This window comes from Electrophorus electricus, chromosome 13 (assembly GCF_041902795.1).
Source record: "Electrophorus electricus isolate QZ-2024a chromosome 13, ASM4190279v1, whole genome shotgun sequence".
NCBI classification, from domain to species: domain Eukaryota; kingdom Metazoa; phylum Chordata; class Actinopteri; order Gymnotiformes; family Gymnotidae; genus Electrophorus; species Electrophorus electricus.
The window spans coordinates 22957099-22981814 of record NC_137509.1 but is presented as its reverse complement, the minus strand read 5'-3'; the positions used below and the strand labels follow the sequence as shown (position 1 = coordinate 22981814).

Genomic DNA, 24716 nt, shown 5'->3' with positions numbered 1-24716 from the left:
TAGAATGTTATCTTGAATGTAAATTAAATGATGCAATAAAAGCTTACAACATCTGGTATACGGAGGCACTAACAGACAGTTTTTTGATGAATCACTGCACTTCACATTCAGGCATGTGAGTTGGAGAGTAAATGAAAGTGATGCAAAAAAAACTTACAGCATCGGCTATTCCCAGGTGCTAACAGATAGTTTTTTTTATTAATCACTGCACTTCACATTTGAGCATGTCAGCTTAAAAGTAAATTAAAGTGATGCAAGAAAAGCTTAAAGCACCTGGTATTCCTAAGTAGTGTCCCACCTCAGTACTATCCAGGCCCAAACTTGCTTAGCTTCCAAGGTCAGATGAGATTGGGCGTTCTCAAGCTGGTGTGGCCGTAAGCCTTAAACACTTACTCAAATTGCCTAATCATAGCAAATATGATCAAAGACCAATCTGACAATTTTTTTTATTAATCCCTGCACTTGACATTCTAGAATGTTATCTTGAATGTAAATTAAATGATGCAATAAAAGCTTACAACATCTGGTATATGGAGGCACTAACAGACAGTTTTTTGATGAATCACTGCACTTCACATTCAGGCATGTGAGTTGGAGATTAAATGAAAGTGATGCAAAAAAAACTTACAGCATCTGCTATTCCCAGGTGCTAACAGATAGTTTGAGTTAATTATTCACTGCACTTCAAATTTGAACATGATAGCTTGAACATAAATTAAAGGGATGCAATACAATCTTACAGCACCTGCTATTCCCTGGTACTAAAATATTTCTATTTAATCTGTACACTTCACATACAAGCTTGTCAGTTACAGATTAAAGTAAAGTGATGCAACAAAAACTTACAGCATCTGCTATTCCCAGGTGCTAACACATAGTTTTTTTAATTAATCACTGCATTTCACATCCTAGCATGTCATCTTGACAGTAAATTAAAGTGATTCAAGAGAAGCTTACAGCATCTCGTAGTCCAAGGTGCTAACAGATAGTTTTTGATGAATCACTGCACTTCACATTCAGGCATGTGAGTTGGAGAGTAAATGAAAGTGATGCAAAAAAAACTTACAGCATCGGCTATTCCCAGGTGCTAACAGATAGTTTGAGTTAATTATTCACTGCACTTCAAATTTGAACATGATAGCTTGAACATAAATTAAAGGGATGCAATACAATCTTACACCACCTGCTATTCCCTGGTACTAAAATATTTCTATTTAATCTGTACACTTCACATACAAGCTTGTCAGTTGCAGATTAAAGTAAAGTGATGCAACAAAAACTTACAGCATCTGCTATTCCCAGGTGCTAACAGATAGTTTTTTTAATTAATCACTGCATTTCACATCCTAGCATGTCATCTTGAGAGTAAATTAAAGTGATTCAAGAGAAGCTTACAGCATCTCGTAGTCCAAGGTGCTAACAGATAGTTTTTGATGAATCACTGCACTTCACATTCAGGCATGTGAGTTGGAGAGTAAATGAAAGTGATGCAAAAAAAACTTACAACATCGGCTATTCCCAGGTGCTAACAGATAGTTTTTTTTATTAATCACTGCACTTCACATTTGAGCATGTCAGCTTGAAAGTAAATTAAAGTGATGCAATAAAAGCTTACAGCACCTGGTATTCCTAGATAGGGTCCCACCTCAGTACTATCCAGACCCAAACTTGCTTAGCTTCCAAGGTCAGATGAGATTGGGCGTGCTCAAGCTGGTGCGGCCGTAAGATTTAAACACTTACTCAAATTTCCTAATCATAGCAAATATGATTAAAGACCAATCTGACAATTTTTTTTATTAATCCCTGCACTTGACATTCTAGAATGGTATCTTGAATGTAAATTAAATGATGCAATAAAAGCTTACAACATCTGGTATACGGAGGCACTAACAGACAGTTTTTTGATGAATCACTGCACTTCACATTCAGGCATGTGAGTTGGAGAGTAAATGAAAGTGATGCAAAAAAAACGTACAGCATCTGCTATTCCCAGGTGCTAACAGATAGTTTGAGTTAATTATTCACTGCACTTCAAATTTGAACATGATAGCTTGAACATAAATTAAAGGGATGCAAACAATCTTACAGCACCTGCTATTCCCTGGTACTAAAATATTTCTATTTAATCTGTACACTTCACATACAAGCTTGTCAGTTGCAGATTAAAGTAAAGTGATGCAACAAAAACTTACAGCATCTGCTATTCCCAGGTGCTAACAGATAGTTTTTTTAATTAATCACTGCACTTCACATCCTAGCATGTCATCTTGAAAGTAAATTAAAGTGATGCAAGAGAAGCTTACAGCATCTCGTAGTCCAAGGTGCTAACAGATAGATTTTTGATGAATCACTGCACTTCACATTCAGGCATGTGAGTTGGAGAGTAAATGAAAGTGATGCAAAAAAAACTTACAGAGTCGGCTATTCCCAGGTGCTAACAGATAGTTTTTTTTATTAATCACTGCACTTCACATTTGAGCATGTCATCTTGACAGTAAATTAAAGTGATGCAAGAGAAGCTTACAGCATCTCGTAGTCCAAGGTGCTAACAGACAGTTTTTTGATGAATCACTGCACTTCACATTCAGGCATGTGAGTTGGAGAGTAAATGAAAGTGATGCAAAAAAAACTTACAGCATCTGCTATTCCCAGGTGCTAACAGGTAGTTTTTTTTATTAATCATTGCACTTCACATTTGAGCATGTCAGCTTGAAAGTAAATTAAAGTGATGCAAGAAAAGCTTACAGCACCTGGTATACATAGGTAGGGTCCCACCTCAGTACTATCCAGGCCCAAACTTGGTTAGTTTCCAAGGTCAGATGAGATTGGGCGTTCTCAAGATGGTGTGGCCGTAAGCCTTATACGCTTACGCAAATTGCCTAATCATAGCAAATATGATCAAAGACCAATCTGACAATTTTTTTTATTAATCCCTGCACTTGACATTCTAGAATGTTATCTTGAATGTAAATTAAATGATGCAATAAAAGCTTACAACATCTGGTATACGGAGGCACTAACAGACAGTTTTTTGATGAATCACTGCACTTCACATTCAGGCATGTGAGTTGGAGAGTAAATGAAAGTGATGCAAAAAAAACTTACAGCATCTGCTATTCCCAGGTGCTAACAGGTAGTTTTTTTTATTAATCATTGCACTTCACATTTGAGCATGTCAGCTTGAAAGTAAATTAAAGTGATGCAAGAAAAGCTTACAGCACCTGGTATACATAGGTAGGGTCCCACCTCAGTACTATCCAGGCCCAAACTTGGTTAGTTTCCAAGGTCAGATGAGATTGGGCGTTCTCAAGATGGTGTGGCCGTAAGCCTTATACGCTTACGCAAATTGCCTAATCATAGCAAATATGATCAAAGACCAATCTGACAATTTTTTTTATTAATCCCTGCACTTGACATTCTAGAATGTTATCTTGAATGTAAATTAAATGATGCAATAAAAGCTTACAACATCTGGTATACGGAGGCACTAACAGACAGTTTTTTGATGAATCACTGCACTTCACATTCAGGCATGTGAGTTGGAGAGTAAATGAAAGTGATGCAAAAAAAACTTACAGCATCTGCTATTCCCAGGTGCTAACAGATAGTTTGAGTTAATTATTCACTGCACTTCAAATTTGAACATGATAGCTTGAACATAAATTAAAGGGATGCAATACAATCTTACAGCACCTGCTATTCCCTGGTACTAAAATATTTCTACTTAATCTATACACTTCACATACAAGCTTGTCAGTTGCAGATTAAAGTAAAGTGATGCAACAAAAACTTACAGCATCTGCTATTCCCAGGTGCTAACAGATAGTTTTTTTAATTAATCACTGCACTTCACATCCTAGCATGTCATCTTGAAAGTAAATTAAAGTGATGCAAGAGAAGCTTACAGCATCTCGTAGTCCAAGGTGCTAACAGATAGATTTTTGATGAATCACTGCACTTCACATTCAGGCATGTGAGTTGGAGAGTAAATGAAAGTGATGCAAAAAAAACTTACAGAGTCGGCTATTCCCAGGTGCTAACAGATAGTTTTTTTTATTAATCACTGCACTTCACATTTGAGCATGTCATCTTGACAGTAAATTAAAGTGATGCAAGAGAAGCTTACAGCATCTCGTAGTCCAAGGTGCTAACAGACAGTTTTTTGATGAATCACTGCACTTCACATTCAGGCATGTGAGTTGGAGAGTAAATGAAAGTGATGCAAAAAAAACTTACAGCATCTGCTATTCCCAGGTGCTAACAGGTAGTTTTTTTTATTAATCATTGCACTTCACATTTGAGCATGTCAGCTTGAAAGTAAATTAAAGTGATGCAAGAAAAGCTTACAGCACCTGGTATACATAGGTAGGGTCCCACCTCAGTACTATCCAGGCCCAAACTTGGTTAGTTTCCAAGGTCAGATGAGATTGGGCGTTCTCAAGATGGTGTGGCCGTAAGCCTTATACGCTTACGCAAATTGCCTAATCATAGCAAATATGATCAAAGACCAATCTGACAATTTTTTTTATTAATCCCTGCACTTGACATTCTAGAATGTTATCTTGAATGTAAATTAAATGATGCAATAAAAGCTTACAACATCTGGTATACGGAGGCACTAACAGACAGTTTTTTGATGAATCACTGCACTTCACATTCAGGCATGTGAGTTGGAGAGTAAATGAAAGTGATGCAAAAAAAACTTACAGCATCTGCTATTCCCAGGTGCTAACAGGTAGTTTTTTTTATTAATCATTGCACTTCACATTTGAGCATGTCAGCTTGAAAGTAAATTAAAGTGATGCAAGAAAAGCTTACAGCACCTGGTATACATAGGTAGGGTCCCACCTCAGTACTATCCAGGCCCAAACTTGGTTAGTTTCCAAGGTCAGATGAGATTGGGCGTTCTCAAGATGGTGTGGCCGTAAGCCTTATACGCTTACGCAAATTGCCTAATCATAGCAAATATGATCAAAGACCAATCTGACAATTTTTTTTATTAATCCCTGCACTTGACATTCTAGAATGTTATCTTGAATGTAAATTAAATGATGCAATAAAAGCTTACAACATCTGGTATACGGAGGCACTAACAGACAGTTTTTTGATGAATCACTGCACTTCACATTCAGGCATGTGAGTTGGAGAGTAAATGAAAGTGATGCAAAAAAAACTTACAGCATCTGCTATTCCCAGGTGCTAACAGATAGTTTGAGTTAATTATTCACTGCACTTCAAATTTGAACATGATAGCTTGAACATAAATTAAAGGGATGCAATACAATCTTACAGCACCTGCTATTCCCTGGTACTAAAATATTTCTACTTAATCTATACACTTCACATACAAGCTTGTCAGTTGCAGATTAAAGTAAAGTGATGCAACAAAAACTTACAGCATCTGCTATTCCCAGGTGCTAACAGATAGTTTTTTTAATTAATCACTGCATTTCACATCCTAGCATGTCATCTTGACAGTAAATTAAAGTGATTCAAGAGAAGCTTACAGCATCTCGTAGTCCAAGGTGCTAACAGATAGTTTTTGATGAATCACTGCACTTCACATTCAGGCATGTGAGTTGGAGAGTAAATGAAAGTGATGCAAAAAAAACTTACAGCATCTGCTATTCCCAGGTGCTAACAGATAGTTTTTTTTATTAATCATTGCACTTCACATTTGAGCATGTCAGCTTGAAAGTAAATTAAAGTGATGCAAGAAAAGCTTACAGCACCTGGTATACATAGGTAGGGTCCCACCTCAGTACTATCCAGGCCCAAACTTGCTTAGCTTCCAAGGTCAGATGAGATTGGGCATTCTCAAGCTGGTATGGCCGTAAGCCTTAAACACTTACTCAAATTGCCTAATCATAGCAAATATGATCAAAGACCAATCTGACAATTTTTTTTATTAATCCCTGCAATTGACATTCTAGAATGTTATCTTGAATGTAAATTAAATGATGCAATAAAAGCTTACAACATCTGGTATACGGAGGCACTAACAGACAGTTTTTTGATGAATCACTGCACTTCACATTCAGGCATGTGAGTTGGAGAGTAAATGAAAGTGATGCAAAAAAAACTTACAGCATCGGCTATTCCCAGGTGCTAACAGATAGTTTTTTTTATTAATCACTGCACTTCACATTTGAGCATGTCAGCTTGAAAGTAAATTAAAGTGATGCAAGAAAAGCTTACAGCACCTGGTATTCCTAGGTAGGGTCCCACCTCAGTACTATCCAGGCCCAAACTTGCTTAGCTTCCAAGGTCAGATGAGATTGGGCGTTCTCAAGCTGGTGTGGCCGTAAGCCTTATACGCTTACTCAAATTGCCTAATCATAGCAAATATGATCAAAGACCAATCTGACAATTTTTTTTATTAATCCCTGCACTTGACATTCTAGAATGTTATCTTGAATGTAATTAAATGATGCAATAAAAGCTTACAATACGGAGCTGGTATACGGAGGCACTAATTATTCACTGCACTTCAAATTTGAACATGATAGCTTGAACATAAATTAAAGGGATGCAATACAATCTTACAGCACCTGCTATTCCCTGGTACTGAAATATTTCTATTTAATCTGTACACTTCACATACAAGCTTGTCAGTTGCAGATTAAAGTAAAGTGATGCAACAAAAACTTACAGCATCTGCTATTCCCAGGTGCTAACAGATAGTTTTTTTAATTAATCACTGCATTTCACATCCTAGCATGTCATCTTGACAGTAAATTAAAGTGATGCAAGAGAAGCTTACAGCATCTCGTAGTCCAAGGTGCTAACAGATAGATTTTTGAGGAATCACTGCACTTCACATTCAGGCATGTGAGTTGGAGAGTAAATGAAAGTGATGCAAAAAAAACTTACAGCATCTGCTATTCCCAGGTGCTAACAGATAGTTTGAGTTAATTATTCACTGCACTTCAAATTTGAACATGATAGCTTGAAAATAAATTAAAGGGATGCAAACAATCTTACAGCACCTGCTATTCCCTGGTACTAAAATATTTCTATTTAATCTGTACACTTCACATACAAGCTTGTCAGTTGCAGATTAAAGTAAAGTGATGCAACAAAAACTTACAGCATCTGCTATTCCCAGGTGCTAACAGATAGTTTTTTTAATTAATCACTGCACTTCACATCCTAGCATGTCATCTTGAAAGTAAATTAAAGTGATGCAAGAGAAGCTTACAGCATCTCGTAGTCCAAGGTGCTAACAGACAGTTTTTTGATGATTTACTGCACTTCACATTCAGGCATGTGAGTTGGAGAGTAAATGAAAGTGATGCAAAAAAAACTTACAGCATCGGCTATTCCCAGGTGCTAACAGATAGTTTTTTTTATTAATCACTGCACTTCACATTTGAGCATGTCAGCTTGAAAGTAAACTAAAGTGATGCAAGAAAAGCTTACAGCACCTGGTATTCCTAGGTAGGGTCCCACCTCAGTACTATCCAGGCCCAAACTTGCTTAGCTTCCAAGGTCAGATGAGATTGGGCGTTCTCAAGCTGGTGTGGCCGTAAGCCTTATACGCTTACTCAAATTGCCTAATCATAGCAAATATGATCAAAGACCAATCTGACAATTTTTTTTATTAATCCCTGCACTTGACATTCTAGAATGTTATCTTGAATGTAATTAAATGATGCAATAAAAGCTTACAATACGGAGCTGGTATACGGAGGCACTAATTATTCACTGCACTTCAAATTTGAACATGATAGCTTGAACATAAATTAAAGGGATGCAAACAATCTTACAGCACCTGCTATTCCCTGGTACTAAAATATTTCTATTTAATCTGTACACTTCACATACAAGCTTGTCAGTTGCAGATTAAAGTAAAGTGATGCAACAAAAACTTACAGCATCTGCTATTCCCAGGTGCTAACAGATAGTTTTTTTAATTAATCACTGCATTTCACATCTTAGCATGTCATCTTGACAGTAAATTAAAGTGATGCAAGAGAAGCTTACAGCATCTCGTAGTCCAAGGTGCTAACAGATAGTTTTTTGATGAATCACTGCACTTCACATTCAGGCATGTGAGTTGGAGAGTAAATGAAAGTGATGCAAAAAAAACTTACAGCATCTGCTATTCCCAGGTGCTAACAGATAGTTTTTTTTATTAATCACTGCACTTCACATTTGAGCATGTCAGCTTGAAAGTAAATTAAAGTGATGCAAGAAAAGCTTACAGCACCTGGTATTCCTAGGTAGGGTCCCACCTCAGTACTATCCAGGCCCAAACTTGGTTAGTTTCCAAGGTCAGATGAGATTGGGCGTTCTCAAGATGGTGTGGCCGTAAGCCTTATACGCTTACGCAAATTGCCTAATCATAGCAAATATGATCAAAGACCAATCTGACAATTTTTTTTATTAATCCCTGCACTTGACATTCTAGAATGTTATCTTGAATGTAAATTAAATGATGCAATAAAAGCTTACAACATCTGGTATACGGAGGCACTAACAGACAGTTTTTTGATGAATCACTGCACTTCACATTCAGGCATGTGAGTTGGAGAGTAAATGAAAGTGATGCAAAAAAAACTTACAGCATCTGCTATTCCCAGGTGCTAACAGATAGTTTGAGTTAATTATTCACTGCACTTCAAATTTGAACATGATAGCTTGAACATAAATTAAAGGGATGCAATACAATCTTACAGCACCTGCTATTCCCTGGTACTAAAATATTTCTATTTAATCTATACACTTCACATACAAGCTTGTCAGTTGCAGATTAAAGTAAAGTGATGCAACAAAAACTTACAGCATCTGCTATTCCCAGGTGCTAACAGATAGTTTTTTTAATTAATCACTGCATTTCACATCCTAGCATGTCATCTTGACAGTAAATTAAAGTGATTCAAGAGAAGCTTACAGCATCTCGTAGTCCAAGGTGCTAACAGATAGTTTTTGATGAATCACTGCACTTCACATTCAGGCATGTGAGTTGGAGAGTAAATGAAAGTGATGCAAAAAAAACTTACAGCGTCGGCTATTCCCAGGTGCTAACAGATAGTTTTTTTTATTAATCACTGCACTTCACATTTGAGCATGTCATCTTGACAGTAAATTAAAGTGATGCAAGAGAAGCTTACAGCATCTCGTAGTCCAAGGTGCTAACAGACAGTTTTTTGATGATTTACTGCACTTCACATTCAGGCATGTGAGTTGGAGAGTAAATGAAAGTGATGCAAAAAAAACTTACAGCATCTGCTATTCCCAGGTGCTAACAGATAGTTTTTTTTATTAATCATTGCACTTCACATTTGAGCATGTCAGCTTGAAAGTAAATTAAAGTGATGCAAGAAAAGCTTACAGCACCTGGTATACATAGGTAGGGTCCCACCTCAGTACTATCCAGGCCCAAACTTGCTTAGCTTCCAAGGTCAGATGAGATTGGGCATTCTCAAGCTGGTATGGCCGCAAGCCTTAAACACTTACGCAAATTGCCTAATCATAGCAAATATGATCAAAGACCAATCTGACAATTTTTTTTATTAATCCCTGCAATTGACATTCTAGAATGTTATCTTGAATGTAAATTAATTGATGCAATAAAAGCTTACAACATCTGGTATACGGAGGCACTAACAGACAGTTTTTTGATGAATCACTGCACTTCACATTCAGGCATGTGAGTTGGAGAGTAAATGAAAGTGATGCAAAAAAAACTTACAGCATCTGCTATTCCCAGGTGCTAAGAGATAGTTTTTTTTATTAATCACTGCACTTCACATTTGAGCATGTCAGCTTGAAAGTAAATTAAAGTGATGCAAGAAAAGCTTACAGCACCTGGTATTCCTAGGTAGGGTCCCACCTCAGTACTATTCAGGCCCAAACTTGCTTAGCTTCCAAGGTCAGATGAGATTGGGCGTTCTCAAGCTGGTGTGGCCGTAAGCCTTAAACACTTACTCAAATTGCCTAATCATAGCAAATATGATCAAAGACCAATCTGACAATTTTTTTTATTAATCCCTGCACTTGACATTCTAGAATGTTATCTTGAATGTAATTAAATGATGCAATAAAAGCTTACAATACGGAGCTGGTATACGGAGGCACTAATTATTCACTGCACTTCAAATTTGAACATGATAGCTTGAACATAAATTAAAGGGATGCAAACAATCTTACAGCACCTGCTATTCCCTGGTACTAAAATATTTCTATTTAATCTGTACACTTCACATACAAGCTTGTCAGTTGCAGATTAAAGTAAAGTGATGCAACAAAAACTTACAGCATCTGCTATTCCCAGGTGCTAACAGATAGTTTTTTTAATTAATCACTGCACTTCACATCCTAGCATGTCATCTTGAAAGTAAATTAAAGTGATGCAAGAGAAGCTTACAGCATCTCGTAGTCCAAGGTGCTAACAGATAGATTTTTGAGGAATCACTGCACTTCACATTCAGGCATGTGAGTTGGAGAGTAAATGAAAGTGATGCAAAAAAAACTTACAGCATCTGCTATTCCCAGGTGCTAACAGATAGTTTTTTTTATTAATCACTGCACTTCACATTTGAGCATGTCAGCTTGAAAGTAAATTAAAGTGATGCAAGAAAAGCTTACAGCACCTGGTATTCCTAGGTAGGGTCCCACCTTAGTACTATCCAGCCCCAAACTTGCTTAGCTTCCAAGGTCAGATGAGATTGGGCGTTCTCAAGCTGGTGTGGCCGTAAGCTTTATACGCTTACTCAAATTGCCTAATCATAGCAAATATGATCAAAGACCAATCTGACAATTTTTTTTATTAATCCCTGCACTTGACATTCTAGAATGTTATCTTGAATGTAAATTAAATGATGCAATAAAAGCTTACAACATCTGGTATACGGAGGCACTAACAGACAGTTTTTTGATGAATCACTGCACTTCACATTCAGGCATGTGAGTTGGAGAGTAAATGAAAGTGATGCAAAAAAAACTTACAGCATCTGCTATTCCCAGGTGCTAACAGATAGTTTAAGTTAATTATTCACTGCACTTCAAATTTGAACATGATAGCTTGAACATAAATTAAAGGGATGCAATACAATCTTACAGCACCTGCTATTCCCTGGTACTAAAATGTTTCTATTTAATCTGTACACTTCACATATAAGCTTGTCAGTTGCAGATTAAAGTAAAGTGATGCAACAAAAACTTACAGCATCTGCTATTCCCAGGTGCTAACAGATAGTTTGAGTTAATTATTCACTGCACTTCAAATTTGAACATGATAGCTTGAAAATAAATTAAAGGGATGCAATACAATCTTACAGCACCTGCTATTCCCTGGTACTAAAATATTTCTATTTAATCTGTACACTTCACATACAAGCTTGTCAGTTGCAGATTAAATTAAAGTGATGCAACAAAAACTTACAGCATCTGCTATTCCCAGGTGCTAACAGATAGTTTTTTTAATTAATCACTGCACTTCACATCCTAGCATGTCATCTTGACAGTAAATTAAAGTGATGCAAGAGAAGCTTACAGCATCTCGTAGTCCATGGTGCTAACAGATATTTTTTTGATGAATAACTGCACTTCACATTCAGGCATGTGAGTTGGAGAGTAAATGAAAGTGATGCAAAAAAAACTTACAGCATCTGCTATTCCCAGGTGCTAACAGATAGTTTTTTTTATTAATCACTGCACTTCACATTTGAGCATGTCAGCTTGAAAGTAAATTAAAGTGATGCAATAAAAGCTTACAGCACCTGGTATTCCTAGATAGGGTCCCACCTCAGTACTATCCAGACCCAAACTTGCTTAGCTTCCAAGGTCAGATGAGATTGGGCGTGCTCAAGCTGGTGCGGCCGTAAGATTTAAACACTTACTCAAATTTCCTAATCATAGCAAATATGATTAAAGACCAATCTGACAATTTTTTTTATTAATCCCTGCACTTGACATTCTAGAATGGTATCTTGAATGTAAATTAAATGATGCAATAAAAGCTTACAACATCTGGTATACGGAGGCACTAACAGACAGTTTTTTGATGAATCACTGCACTTCACATTCAGGCATGTGAGTTGGAGAGTAAATGAAAGTGATGCAAAAAAAACGTACAGCATCTGCTATTCCCAGGTGCTAACAGATAGTTTGAGTTAATTATTCACTGCACTTCAAATTTGAACATGATAGCTTGAACATAAATTAAAGGGATGCAATACAATCTTACAGCACCTGCTATTCCCTGGTACTAAAATATTTCTATTTAATCTGTACACTTCACATACAAGCTTGTCAGTTGCAGATTAAAGTAAAGTGATGCAACAAAAACTTACAGCATCTGCTATTCCCAGGTGCTAACAGATAGTTTTTTTAATTAATGACTGCATTTCACATCCTAGCATGTCATCTTGACAGTAAATTAAAGTGATTCAAGAGAAGCTTACAGCATCTCGTAGTCCAAGGTGCTAACAGATAGTTTTTGATGAATCACTGCACTTCACATTCAGGCATGTGAGTTGGAGAGTAAATGAAAGTGATGCAAAAAAAACTTACAGCATCGGCTATTCCCAGGTGCTAACAGATAGTTTGAGTTAATTATTCACTGCACTTCAAATTTGAACATGATAGCTTGAACATAAATTAAAGGGATGCAATACAATCATACAGCACCTGCTATTCCCTGGTACTAAAATATTTCTATTTAATCTGTACACTTCACATACAAGCTTGTCAGTTGCAGATTAAAGTAAAGTGATGCAACAAAAACTTACAGCATCTGCTATTCCCAGGTGCTAACAGATAGTTTGAGTTAATTATTCACTGCACTTCAAATTTGAACATGATAGCTTGAAAATAAATTAAAGGGATGCAATACAATCTTACAGCACCTGCTATTCCCTGGTACTAAAATATTTCTATTTAATCTGTACACTTCACATACAAGCTTGTCAGTTGCAGATTAAAGTAAAGTGATGCAACAAAAACTTACAGCATCTGCTATTCCCAGGTGCTAACAGATAGTTTTTTTAATTAATCACTGCACTTCACATCCTAGCATGTCATCTTGACAGTAAATTAAAGTGATGCAAGAGAAGCTTACAGCATCTCGTAGTCCATGGTGCTAACAGATATTTTTTTGATGAATAACTGCACTTCACATTCAGGCATGTGAGTTGGAGAGTAAATGAAAGTGATGCAAAAAAAACTTACAGCATCTGCTATTCCCAGGTGCTAACAGATAGTTTTTTTTATTAATCACTGCACTTCACATTTGAGCATGTAAGCTTGAAAGTAAATTAAAGTGATGCAATAAAAGCTTACAGCACCTGGTATTCCTAGGTAGGGTCCCACCTCAGTACTATCCAGACCCAAACTTGCTTAGCTTCCAAGGTCAGATGAGATTGGGCGTGCTCAAGCTGGTGCGGCCGTAAGATTTAAACACTTACTCAAATTTCCTAATCATAGCAAATATGATCAAAGACCAATCTGACAATTTTTTTTATTAATCCCTGCACTTGACATTCTAGAATGGTATCTTGAATGTAAATTAAATGATGCAATAAAAGCTTACAACATCTGGTATACGGAGGCACTAACAGAGAGTTTTTTGATGAATCACTGCACTTCACATTCAGGCATGTGAGTTGGAGAGTAAATGAAAGTGATGCAAAAAAAACTTACAGCATCTGCTATTCCCAGGTGCTAACAGATAGTTTTTTTTATTAATCACTGCACTTCACATTTGAGCATGTCAGCTTGAAAGTAAATTAAAGTGATGCAATAAAAGCTTACAGCACCTGGTATTCCTAGGTAGGGTCCCACGTCAGTACTATCCAGGCCCAAACTTGCTTAGCTTCCAAGGTCAGATGATATTGGGCGTTCTCAAGCTGGTGTGGCCGTAAGCTTTAAACACTTACTCAAATTTCCTAATCATAGCAAATATGATCAAAGACCAATCTGACAATTTTTTTTATTAATCCCTGCACTTGACATTCTAGAATGGTATCTTGAATGTAAATTAAATGATGCAATAAAAGTTTACAACATCTGGTATATGGAGGCACTAACAGACAGTTTTTTGATGAATCACTGCACTTCACATTCAGGCATGTGAGTTGGAGAGTAAATGAAAGTGATGCAAAAAAAAACGTACAGCATCTGCTATTCCCAGGTGCTAACAGATAGTTTAAGTTAATTATTCACTGCACTTCAAATTTGAACATGATAGCTTGAACATAAATTAAAGGGATGCAATACAATCTTACAGCACCTGCTATTCCCTGGTACTAAAATATTTCTATTTAATCTGTACACTTCACATACAAGCTTGTCAGTTGCAGATTAAAGTAAAGTGATGCAACAAAAACTTACAGCATCTGCTATTCCCAGGTGCTAACAGATAGTTTTTTTAATTAATCACTGCATTTCACATCCTAGCATGTCATCTTGACAGTAAATTAAATTGATGCGAGAGAAGCTTACAGCATCTCGTAGTCCAAGTTGCTAACAGATAGTTTTTGATGAATCACTGCACTTCACATTTAGGCACGTGAGTTGGAGAGTAAATGAAAGTGATGCAAAAAAAACTTACAGCATCTGCTATTCCCAGTTGCTAACAGATAGTTTTTTTTATTAATCACTGCACTTCACATTTGAGCATGTCAGCTTGAAAGTAAATTAAAGTGATGCAATAAAAGCTTACAGCACCTGGTATTCCTAGGTAGGGTCCCACCTCAGTACTATCCAGGCCCAAACTTGCTTAGCTTCCAAGGTCAGATGCGATTGGGCGTTCTCAAGCTGGTGTGGCCGTAAGCTTTAAACACTTACTCAAATTTCCTAATCATAGCAAATATGATCAAAGACCAATCTGACAATTTTTTTTATTAATCCCTGCACTTGACATTCTAGAATGGTATCTTGAATGTAAATTAAATGATGCAATAAAAGCTTACAACATCTGGTATACGGAGGCACTAACAGACAGTTTTTTGATGAATCACTGCACTTCACATTCAGGCATGTGAGTTGGAGAGTAAATGAAAGTGATGCAAAAAAAACTTACAGCATCTGCTATTCCCAGGTGCTAACAGATAGTTTAAGTTAATTATTCACTGCACTTCAAATTTGAACATGATAGCTTGAACATAAATTAAAGGGATGCAATACAATCTTACAGCACCTGCTATTCCCTGGTACTAAAATATTTCTATTTAATCTGTACACTTCACATACAAGCCTGTCAGTTGCAGATTAAAGTAAAGTGATGCAACAAAAACTTACAGCATCTGCTATTCCCAGGTGCTAACAGATAGTTTGAGTTAATTATTCACTGCACTTCAAATTTGAACATGATAGCTTGAAAATAAATTAAAGGGATGCAATACAATCTTACAGCACCTGCTATTCCCTGGTACTAAAATATTTCTATTTAATCTGTACACTTCACATACAAGCTTGTCAGTTGCAGATTAAATTAAAGTGATGCAACAAAAACTTACAGCATCTGCTATTCCCAGGTGCTAACAGATAGTTTTTTTAATTAATCACTGCACTTCACATCCTAGCATGTCATCTTGACAGTAAATTAAAGTGATGCAAGAGAAGCTTACAGCATCTCGTAGTCCATGGTGCTAACAGATATTTTTTTGATGAATAACTGCACTTCACATTCAGGCATGTGAGTTGGAGAGTAAATGAAAGTGATGCAAAAAAAACTTACAGCATCTGCTATTCCCAGGTGCTAACAGATAGTTTTTTTTATTAATCACTGCACTTCACATTTGAGCATGTCAGCTTGAAAGTAAATTAAAGTGATGCAATAAAAGCTTACAGCACCTGGTATTCCTAGGTAGGGTCCCACCTCAGTACTATCCAGACCCAAACTTGCTTAGCTTCCAAGGTCAGATGAGATTGGGCGTGCTCAAGCTGGTGCGGCCGTAAGATTTAAACACTTACTCAAATTTCCTAATCATAGCAAATATGATCAAAGACCAATCTGACAATTTTTTTTATTAATCCCTGCACTTGACATTCTAGAATGGTATCTTGAATGTAAATTAAATGATGCAATAAAAGCTTACAACATCTGGTATACGGAGGCACTAACAGACAGTTTTTTGATGAATCACTGCACTTCACATTCAGGCATGTGAGTTGGAGAGTAAATGAAAGTGATGCAAAAAAAACTTACAGCATCTGCTATTCCCAGGTGCTAACAGATAGTTTTTTTTATTAATCACTGCACTTCACATTTGAGCATGTCAGCTTGAAAGTAAATTAAAGTGATGCAAGAAAAGCTTACAGCACCTGGTATTCCTAGGTAGGGTCCCACCTCAGTACTATCCAGGCCCAAACTTGCTTAGCTTCCAAGGTCAGATGAGATTGGGCGTTCTCAAGCTGGTGTGGACGTAAGCCTTAAGCACTTACTCAAATTGCCTAATCATAGCAAATATGATCAAAGACCAATCTGACAATTTTTTTTATTAATCCCTGCACTTGACATTCTAGAATGTTATCTTGAATGTAAATTAAATGATGCAATAAAAGCTTACAACATCTGGTATACGGAGGCACTAACAGACAGTTTTTTGATGAATCACTGCACTTCACATTCAGGCATGTGAGTTGGAGAGTAAATGAAAGTGATGCAAAAAAAACGTACAGCATCTGCTATTCCCAGGTGCTAACAGATAGTTTGAGTTAATTATTCACTGCACTTCAAATTTGAACATGATAGCTTGAACATAAATTAAAGGGATGCAATACAATCTTACAGCACTTGCTATTCCCTGGTACTAAAATATTTCTATTTAATCTGTACACTTCACATACAAGCTTGTCAGTTGCAGATTAAAGTAAAGTGATGCAACAAAAACTTACAGCATCTGCTATTCCCAGGTGCTAACAGATAGTTTTTTTAATTAATCACTGCATTTCACATCCTAGCATGTCATCTTGACAGTAAATTAAAGTGATTCAAGAGAAGCTTACAGCATCTCGTAGTCCAAGGTGCTAACAGATAGTTTTTGATGAATCACTGCACTTCACATTCAGGCATGTGAGTTGGAGAGTAAATGAAAGTGATGCAAAAAAAACTTACAGCATCTGCTATTCCCAGGTGCTAACAGATAGTTTTTTTTATTAATCACTGCACTTCACATTTGAGCATGTCAGCTTGAAAGTAAATTAAAGTGATGCAAGAAAAGCTTACAGCACCTGGTATTCCTAGGTAGGGTCCCACCTCAGTACTATCCAGGCCCAAACTTGCTTACCTTCCAAGGTCAGATGAGATTGGGCGTTCTCAAGCTGGTGTGGCCGTAAGCCTTAAACACTTACTCAAATTGCCTAATCATAGCAAATATGATCAAAGACCAATCTGACAATTTTTTTTATTAATCCCTGCACTTGACATTCTAGAATGTTATCTTGAATGTAATTAAATGATGCAATAAAAGCTTACAATACGGAGCTGGTATACGGAGGCACTAATTATTCACTGCACTTCAAATTTGAACATGATAGCTTGAACATAAATTAAAGGGATGCAAACAATCTTACAGCACCTGCTATTCCCTGGTACTAAAATATTTCTATTTAATCTGTACACTTCACATACAAGCTTGTCAGTTGCAGATTAAAGTAAAGTGATGCAACAAAAACTTACAGCATCTGCTATTCCCAGATGCTAACAGATAGTTTTTTTAATTAATCACTGCACTTCACATCCTAGCATGTCATCTTGAAAGTAAATTAAAGTGATGCAAGAGAAGCTTACAGCATCTCGTAGTCCAAGGTGCTAACAGATAGATTTTTGAGGAATCACTGCACTTCACATTCAGGCATGTGAGTTGGAGAGTAAATGAAAGTGATGCAAAAAAAACTTACAGCATCTGCTATTCCCAGGTGCTAACAGATAGTTTGAGTTAATTATTCACTGCACTTCAAATTTGAACATGATAGCTTGAACATAAATTAAAGGGATGCAATACAATCTTACAGCACCTGCTATTCCCTGGTACTAAAATATTTCTATTTAATCTGTACACTTCACATACAAGCTTGTCAGTTGCAGATTAAAGTAAAGTGATGCAACAAAAACTTACAGCATTTGCTATTCCCAGGTGCTAACAGATAGTTTTTTTAATTAATCACTGCACTTCACATCCTAGCATGTCATCTTGAAAGTAAATTAAAGGGATGCAAGAGAAGCTTACAGCATCTCGTAGTCCAAGGTGCTAACAGATAGATGTTTGAGGAATCACTGCACTTCACATTCAGGCATGTGAGTTGGAGAGTAAATGAAAGTGATGCAAAAAAAACTTACAGCATCTGCTATTCCCAGGTGCTAACAGATAGTTTTTTTTATTAATCACTGCACTTCACATTTGAGCATGTCAGCTTGAAAGTAAATTAAAGTGATGCAAGAAAAGCTTACAGCACCTGGTATTCCTAGGTAGGGTCCCACCTCAGTACTATTCAGGCCCAAACTTGCTTAGCTTCCAAGTTCAGATGAGATTGGGCGTTCTCAAGCTGGTGTGGCCGTAAGCCTTAAACACTTACTCAAATTGCCTAATCATAGCAAATATAATCAAAGACCAATCTGACAATTTTTTTTATTAATCCCTGCACTTGACATTCTAGAATGTTATCTTGAATGTAATTAAATGATGCAATAAAAGCTTACAATACGGAGCTGGTATACGGAGGCACTAATTATTCACTGCACTTCAAATTTGAACATGATAGCTTGAACATAAATTAAAGGGATGCAATACAATCTTACAGCACCTGCTATTCCCTGGTACTAAAATATTTCTATTTAATCTGTACACTTCACATACAAGCTTGTCAGTTGCAGATTAAAGTAAAGTGATGCAACAAAAACTTACAGCATCTGCTATTCCCAGGTGCTAACAGATAGTTTTTTTAATTAATCACTGCATTTCACATCCTAGCATGTCATCTTGAGAGTAAATTAAAGTGATTCAAGAGAAGCTTACAGCATCTCGTAGTCCAAGGTGCTAACAGATAGTTTTTGATGAATCACTGCACTTCACATTCAGGCATGTGAGTTGGAGAGTAAATGAAAGTGATGCAAAAAAAACTTACAACATCGGCTATTCCCAGGTGCTAACAGATAGTTTTTTTTATTAATCACTGCACTTCACATTTGAGCATGTCAGCTTGAAAGTAAATTAAAGTGATGCAAGAAAAGCTTACAGCACCTGGTATTCCTAGGTAGGGTCCCACCTCAGTACTATCCAGGCCCAAACTTGCTTAGCTTCCAAGGTCAGATGAGATTGGGCGTTCTCAAGCTGGTGTGGCCGTAAGCCTTAAACACTTACTCAAATTGCCTAATCATAGCAAATATGATCAAAGACCAATCTGACAATTTTTTTTATTAATCCCTGCACTTGACATTCTAGAATGTTATCTTGAATGTAAATTAAATGATGCAATAAAAGCTTACAACATCTGGTATACGGAGGCACTAACAGACAGTTTTTTGATGAATCACTGCACTTCACATTCAGGCATGTGAGTTGGAGAGTAAATGAAAGTGATGCAAAAAAAACTTACAGCATCTGCTATTCCCAGGTGCTAACAGATAGTTTGAGTTAATTATTCACTGCACTTCAAATTTGAACATGATAGCTTGAACATAAATTAAAGGGATGCAATACAATCTTACAGCACCTGCTATTCCCTGGTACTAAAATATTTCTATTTAATCTGTACACTTCACATACAAGCTTGTCAGTTGCAGATTAAAGTAAAGTGATGCAACAAAAACTTACAGCATCTGCTATTCCCAGGTGCTAACAGATAGTTTTTTTAATTAATCACTGCATTTCACATCCTAGCATGTCATCTTGAGAGTAAATTAAAGTGATTCAAGAGAAGCTTACAGCATCTCGTAGTCCAAGGTGCTAACAGATAGTTTTTGATGAATCACTGCACTTCACATTCAGGCATGTGAGTTGGAGAGTAAATGAAAGTGATGCAAAAAAAACTTACAACATCGGCTATTCCCAGGTGCTAACAGATAGTTTTTTTTATTAATCATTGCACTTCACATTTGAGCATGTCAGCTTGAAAGTAAATTAAAGTGATGCAAGAAAAGCTTACAGCACCTGGTATTCCTAGGTAGGGTCCCACCTCAGTACTATCCAGGCCCAAACTTGCTTACCTTCCAAGGTCAGATGAGATTGGGCGTTCTCAAGCTGGTGTGGCCGTAAGCCTTAAACACTTACTCAAATTGCCTAATCATAGCAAATATGATCAAAGACCAATCTGACAATTTTTTTTATTAATCCCTGCACTTGACATTCTAGAATGTTATCTTGAATGTAATTAAATGATGCAATAAAAGCTTACAATACGGAGCTGGTATACGGAGGCACTAATTATTCACTGCACTTCAAATTTGAACATGATAGCTTGAACATAAATTAAAGGGATGCAAACAATCTTACAGCACCTGCTATTCCCTGGTACTAAAATATTTCTATTTAATCTGTACACTTCACATACAAGCTTGTCAGTTGCAGATTAAAGTAAAGTGATGCAACAAAAACTTACAGCATCTGCTATTCCCAGATGCTAACAGATAGTTTTTTTAATTAATCACTGCACTTCACATCCTAGCATGTCATCTTGAAAGTAAATTAAAGTGATGCAAGAGAAGCTTACAGCATCTCGTAGTCCAAGGTGCTAACAGATAGATTTTTGAGGAATCACTGCACTTCACATTCAGGCATGTGAGTTGGAGAGTAAATGAAAGTGATGCAAAAAAAACTTACAGCATCTGCTATTCCCAGGTGCTAACAGATAGTTTGAGTTAATTATTCACTGCACTTCAAATTTGAACATGATAGCTTGAACATAAATTAAAGGGATGCAATACAATCTTACAGCACCTGCTATTCCCTGGTACTAAAATATTTCTATTTAATCTGTACACTTCACATACAAGCTTGTCAGTTGCAGATTAAAGTAAAGTGATGCAACAAAAACTTACAGCATTTGCTATTCCCAGGTGCTAACAGATAGTTTTTTTAATTAATCACTGCACTTCACATCCTAGCATGTCATCTTGAAAGTAAATTAAAGGGATGCAAGAGAAGCTTACAGCATCTCGTAGTCCAAGGTGCTAACAGATAGATGTTTGAGGAATCACTGCACTTCACATTCAGGCATGTGAGTTGGAGAGTAAATGAAAGTGATGCAAAAAAAACTTACAGCATCTGCTATTCCCAGGTGCTAACAGATAGTTTTTTTTATTAATCACTGCACTTCACATTTGAGCATGTCAGCTTGAAAGTAAATTAAAGTGATGCAAGAAAAGCTTACAGCACCTGGTATTCCTAGGTAGGGTCCCACCTCAGTACTATTCAGGCCCAAACTTGCTTAGCTTCCAAGTTCAGATGAGATTGGGCGTTCTCAAGCTGGTGTGGCCGTAAGCCTTAAACACTTACTCAAATTGCCTAATCATAGCAAATATAATCAAAGACCAATCTGACAATTTTTTTTATTAATCCCTGCACTTGACATTCTAGAATGTTATCTTGAATGTAATTAAATGATGCAATAAAAGCTTACAATACGGAGCTGGTATACGGAGGCACTAATTATTCACTGCACTTCAAATTTGAACATGATAGCTTGAACATAAATTAAAGGGATGCAATACAATCTTACAGCACCTGCTATTCCCTGGTACTAAAATATTTCTATTTAATCTGTACACTTCACATACAAGCTTGTCAGTTGCAGATTAAAGTAAAGTGATGCAACAAAAACTTACAGCATCTGCTATTCCCAGGTGCTAACAGATAGTTTTTTTAATTAATCACTGCATTTCACATCCTAGCATGTCATCTTGAGAGTAAATTAAAGTGATTCAAGAGAAGCTTACAGCATCTCGTAGTCCAAGGTGCTAACAGATAGTTTTTGATGAATCACTGCACTTCACATTCAGGCATGTGAGTTGGAGAGTAAATGAAAGTGATGCAAAAAAAACTTACAACATCGGCTATTCCCAGGTGCTAACAGATAGTTTTTTTTATTAATCACTGCACTTCACATTTGAGCATGTCAGCTTGAAAGTAAATTAAAGTGATGCAAGAAAAGCTTACAGCACCTGGTATTCCTAGGTAGGGTCCCACCTCAGTACTATCCAGGCCCAAACTTGCTTAGCTTCCAAGGTCAGATGAGATTGGGCGTTCTCAAGCTGGTGTGGCCGTAAGCCTTAAACACTTACTCAAATTGCCTAATCATAGCAAATATGATCAAAGACCAATCTGACAATTTTTTTTATTAATCCCTGCACTTGACATTCTAGAATGTTATCTTGAATGTAAATTAAATGATGCAATAAAAGCTTACAACATCTGGTATACGGAGGCACTAACAGACAGTTTTTTGATGAATCACTGCACTTCACATTCAGGCATGTGAGTTGGAGAGTAAATGAAAGTGATGCAAAAAAAACTTACAGCATCTGCTATTCCCAGGTGCTAACAGATAGTTTGAGTTAATTATTCACTGCACTTCAAATTTGAACATGATAGCTTGAACATAAATTAAAGGGATGCAATACAATCTTACAGCACCTGCTATTCCCTGGTACTAAAATATTTCTATTTAATCTGTACACTTCACATACAAGCTTGTCAGTTGCAGATTAAAGTAAAGTGATGCAACAAAAACTTACAGCATCTGCTATTCCCAGGTGCTAACAGATAGTTTTTTTAATTAATCACTGCATTTCACATCCTAGCATGTCATCTTGAGAGTAAATTAAAGTGATTCAAGAGAAGCTTACAGCATCTCGTAGTCCAAGGTGCTAACAGATAGTTTTTGATGAATCACTGCACTTCACATTCAGGCATGTGAGTTGGAGAGTAAATGAAAGTGATGCAAAAAAAACTTACAACATCGGCTATTCCCAGGTGCTAACAGATAGTTTTTTTTATTAATCACTGCACTTCACATTTGAGCATGTCAGCTTGAAAGTAAATTAAAGTGATGCAAGAAAAGCTTACAGCACCTGGTATTCCTAGGTAGGGTCCCACCTCAGTACTATCCAGGCCCAAACTTGCTTAGCTTCCAAGGTCAGATGAGATTGGGCATTCTCAAGCTGGTGTGGCCGTAAGCCTTAAACGCTTACTCAATTTGCCTAATCATAGCAAATATGATCAAAGACCAATCTGACAATTTTTTTTATTAATCCCTGCACTTGACATTCTAGAATGTTATCTTGAATGTAAATTAAATGATGCAATAAAAGCTTACAACATCTGGTATATGGAGGCACTAACAGACAGTTTTTTGATGAATCACTGCACTTCACATTCAGGCATGTGAGTTGGAGATTAAATGAAAGTGATGCAAAAAAAACTTACAGCATCTGCTATTCCCAGGTGCTAACAGATAGTTTGAGTTAATTATTCACTGCACTTCAAATTTGAACATGATAGCTTGAACATAAATTAAAGGGATGCAATACAATCTTACAGCACCTGCTATTCCCTGGTACTAAAATATTTCTATTTAATCTGTACACTTCACATACAAGCTTGTCAGTTACAGATTAAAGTAAAGTGATGCAACAAAAACTTACAGCATCTGCTATTCCCAGGTGCTAACACATAGTTTTTTTAATTAATCACTGCATTTCACATCCTAGCATGTCATCTTGACAGTAAATTAAAGTGATTCAAGAGAAGCTTACAGCATCTCGTAGTCCAAGGTGCTAACAGATAGTTTTTGATGAATCACTGCACTTCACATTCAGGCATGTGAGTTGGAGAGTAAATGAAAGTGATGCAAAAAAAACTTACAGCATCGGCTATTCCCAGGTGCTAACAGATAGTTTGAGTTAATTATTCACTGCACTTCAAATTTGAACATGATAGCTTGAACATAAATTAAAGGGATGCAATACAATCTTACACCACCTGCTATTCCCTGGTACAAAAATATTTCTATTTAATCTGTACACTTCACATACAAGCTTGTCAGTTGCAGATTAAAGTAAAGTGATGCAACAAAAACTTACAGCATCTGCTATTCCCAGGTGCTAACAGATAGTTTTTTTAATTAATCACTGCATTTCACATCCTAGCATGTCATCTTGAGAGTAAATTAAAGTGATTCAAGAGAAGCTTACAGCATCTCGTAGTCCAAGGTGCTAACAGATAGTTTTTGATGAATCACTGCACTTCACATTCAGGCATGTGAGTTGGAGCGTAAATGAAAGTGATGCAAAAAAAACTTACAACATCGGCTATTCCCAGGTGCTAACAGATAGTTTTTTTTATTAATCACTGCACTTCACATTTGAGCATGTCAGCTTGAAAGTAAATTAAAGTGATGCAAGAAAAGCTTACAGCACCTGGTATTCCTAGGTAGGGTCCCACCTCAGTACTATCCAGGCCCAAACTTGCTTAGCTTCCAAGGTCAGATGAGATTGGGCATTCTCAAGCTGGTGTGGCCGTAAGCCTTAAACGCTTCTCAATTTGCCTAATCATAGCAAATATGATCAAAGACCAATCTGACAATTTTTTTTATTAATCCCTGCAATTGACATTCTAGAATGTTATCTTGAATGTAAATTAAATGATGCAATAAAAGCTTACAACATCTGGTATACGGAGGCACTAACAGACAGTTTTTTGATGAATCACTGCACTTCACATTCAGGCATGTGAGTTGGAGAGTAAATGAAAGTGATGCAAAAAAAACTT

The 24716-nt window shown here is 36.7% G+C and overlaps 6 non-coding genes and 21 pseudogenes across 6 annotated transcripts; all 27 read right to left on the bottom strand.

The window, feature by feature from the left end:
- Positions 1-261: 261 nt before the first annotated feature.
- Positions 262-380, bottom strand: LOC145648129 (5S ribosomal RNA; annotated as a pseudogene).
- Positions 381-1608: 1228 nt separating this feature from the next.
- On the bottom strand, positions 1609-1727 carry LOC145650897 (5S ribosomal RNA; annotated as a pseudogene).
- A 1011-nt stretch (positions 1728-2738) lies between these two features.
- Positions 2739-2857, bottom strand: LOC145644729 (5S ribosomal RNA; annotated as a pseudogene).
- Positions 2858-3209: 352 nt separating this feature from the next.
- Positions 3210-3328, bottom strand: LOC145644728 (5S ribosomal RNA; annotated as a pseudogene).
- A 1012-nt stretch (positions 3329-4340) lies between these two features.
- Positions 4341-4459, bottom strand: LOC145644727 (5S ribosomal RNA; annotated as a pseudogene).
- Positions 4460-4811: 352 nt separating this feature from the next.
- Positions 4812-4930, bottom strand: LOC145644726 (5S ribosomal RNA; annotated as a pseudogene).
- A 790-nt stretch (positions 4931-5720) lies between these two features.
- LOC145649491 (5S ribosomal RNA) lies at positions 5721-5839 on the bottom strand (annotated as a pseudogene).
- Positions 5840-6191: 352 nt separating this feature from the next.
- On the bottom strand, positions 6192-6310 carry LOC145650891 (5S ribosomal RNA). The gene has a single exon (XR_014116748.1). It is a non-coding gene; the product is annotated as a 5S ribosomal RNA (ribosomal RNA).
- A 1105-nt stretch (positions 6311-7415) lies between these two features.
- LOC145650880 (5S ribosomal RNA) lies at positions 7416-7534 on the bottom strand. The gene has a single exon (XR_014116747.1). It is a non-coding gene; the product is annotated as a 5S ribosomal RNA (ribosomal RNA).
- A 666-nt stretch (positions 7535-8200) lies between these two features.
- On the bottom strand, positions 8201-8319 carry LOC145650431 (5S ribosomal RNA; annotated as a pseudogene).
- A 1011-nt stretch (positions 8320-9330) lies between these two features.
- Positions 9331-9449, bottom strand: LOC145649994 (5S ribosomal RNA; annotated as a pseudogene).
- A 352-nt stretch (positions 9450-9801) lies between these two features.
- LOC145646914 (5S ribosomal RNA) lies at positions 9802-9920 on the bottom strand (annotated as a pseudogene).
- A 666-nt stretch (positions 9921-10586) lies between these two features.
- Positions 10587-10705, bottom strand: LOC145649579 (5S ribosomal RNA; annotated as a pseudogene).
- A 1009-nt stretch (positions 10706-11714) lies between these two features.
- Positions 11715-11833, bottom strand: LOC145650896 (5S ribosomal RNA; annotated as a pseudogene).
- Positions 11834-13280: 1447 nt separating this feature from the next.
- On the bottom strand, positions 13281-13399 carry LOC145650634 (5S ribosomal RNA; annotated as a pseudogene).
- A 352-nt stretch (positions 13400-13751) lies between these two features.
- LOC145650382 (5S ribosomal RNA) lies at positions 13752-13870 on the bottom strand (annotated as a pseudogene).
- Positions 13871-14661: 791 nt separating this feature from the next.
- LOC145647299 (5S ribosomal RNA) lies at positions 14662-14780 on the bottom strand (annotated as a pseudogene).
- A 1009-nt stretch (positions 14781-15789) lies between these two features.
- On the bottom strand, positions 15790-15908 carry LOC145650633 (5S ribosomal RNA; annotated as a pseudogene).
- A 352-nt stretch (positions 15909-16260) lies between these two features.
- On the bottom strand, positions 16261-16379 carry LOC145648682 (5S ribosomal RNA; annotated as a pseudogene).
- Positions 16380-17169: 790 nt separating this feature from the next.
- LOC145647402 (5S ribosomal RNA) lies at positions 17170-17288 on the bottom strand (annotated as a pseudogene).
- Positions 17289-18393: 1105 nt separating this feature from the next.
- On the bottom strand, positions 18394-18512 carry LOC145648694 (5S ribosomal RNA). The gene has a single exon (XR_014116492.1). It is a non-coding gene; the product is annotated as a 5S ribosomal RNA (ribosomal RNA).
- Positions 18513-19178: 666 nt separating this feature from the next.
- LOC145650869 (5S ribosomal RNA) lies at positions 19179-19297 on the bottom strand. Its single transcript, XR_014116745.1, has one exon. It is a non-coding gene; the product is annotated as a 5S ribosomal RNA (ribosomal RNA).
- A 790-nt stretch (positions 19298-20087) lies between these two features.
- Positions 20088-20206, bottom strand: LOC145647401 (5S ribosomal RNA; annotated as a pseudogene).
- A 1105-nt stretch (positions 20207-21311) lies between these two features.
- LOC145648582 (5S ribosomal RNA) lies at positions 21312-21430 on the bottom strand. Its single transcript, XR_014116479.1, has one exon. It is a non-coding gene; the product is annotated as a 5S ribosomal RNA (ribosomal RNA).
- A 666-nt stretch (positions 21431-22096) lies between these two features.
- Positions 22097-22215, bottom strand: LOC145650858 (5S ribosomal RNA). The gene has a single exon (XR_014116744.1). It is a non-coding gene; the product is annotated as a 5S ribosomal RNA (ribosomal RNA).
- A 790-nt stretch (positions 22216-23005) lies between these two features.
- On the bottom strand, positions 23006-23124 carry LOC145647397 (5S ribosomal RNA; annotated as a pseudogene).
- A 1228-nt stretch (positions 23125-24352) lies between these two features.
- Positions 24353-24471, bottom strand: LOC145647396 (5S ribosomal RNA; annotated as a pseudogene).
- Positions 24472-24716: the final 245 nt, after the last annotated feature.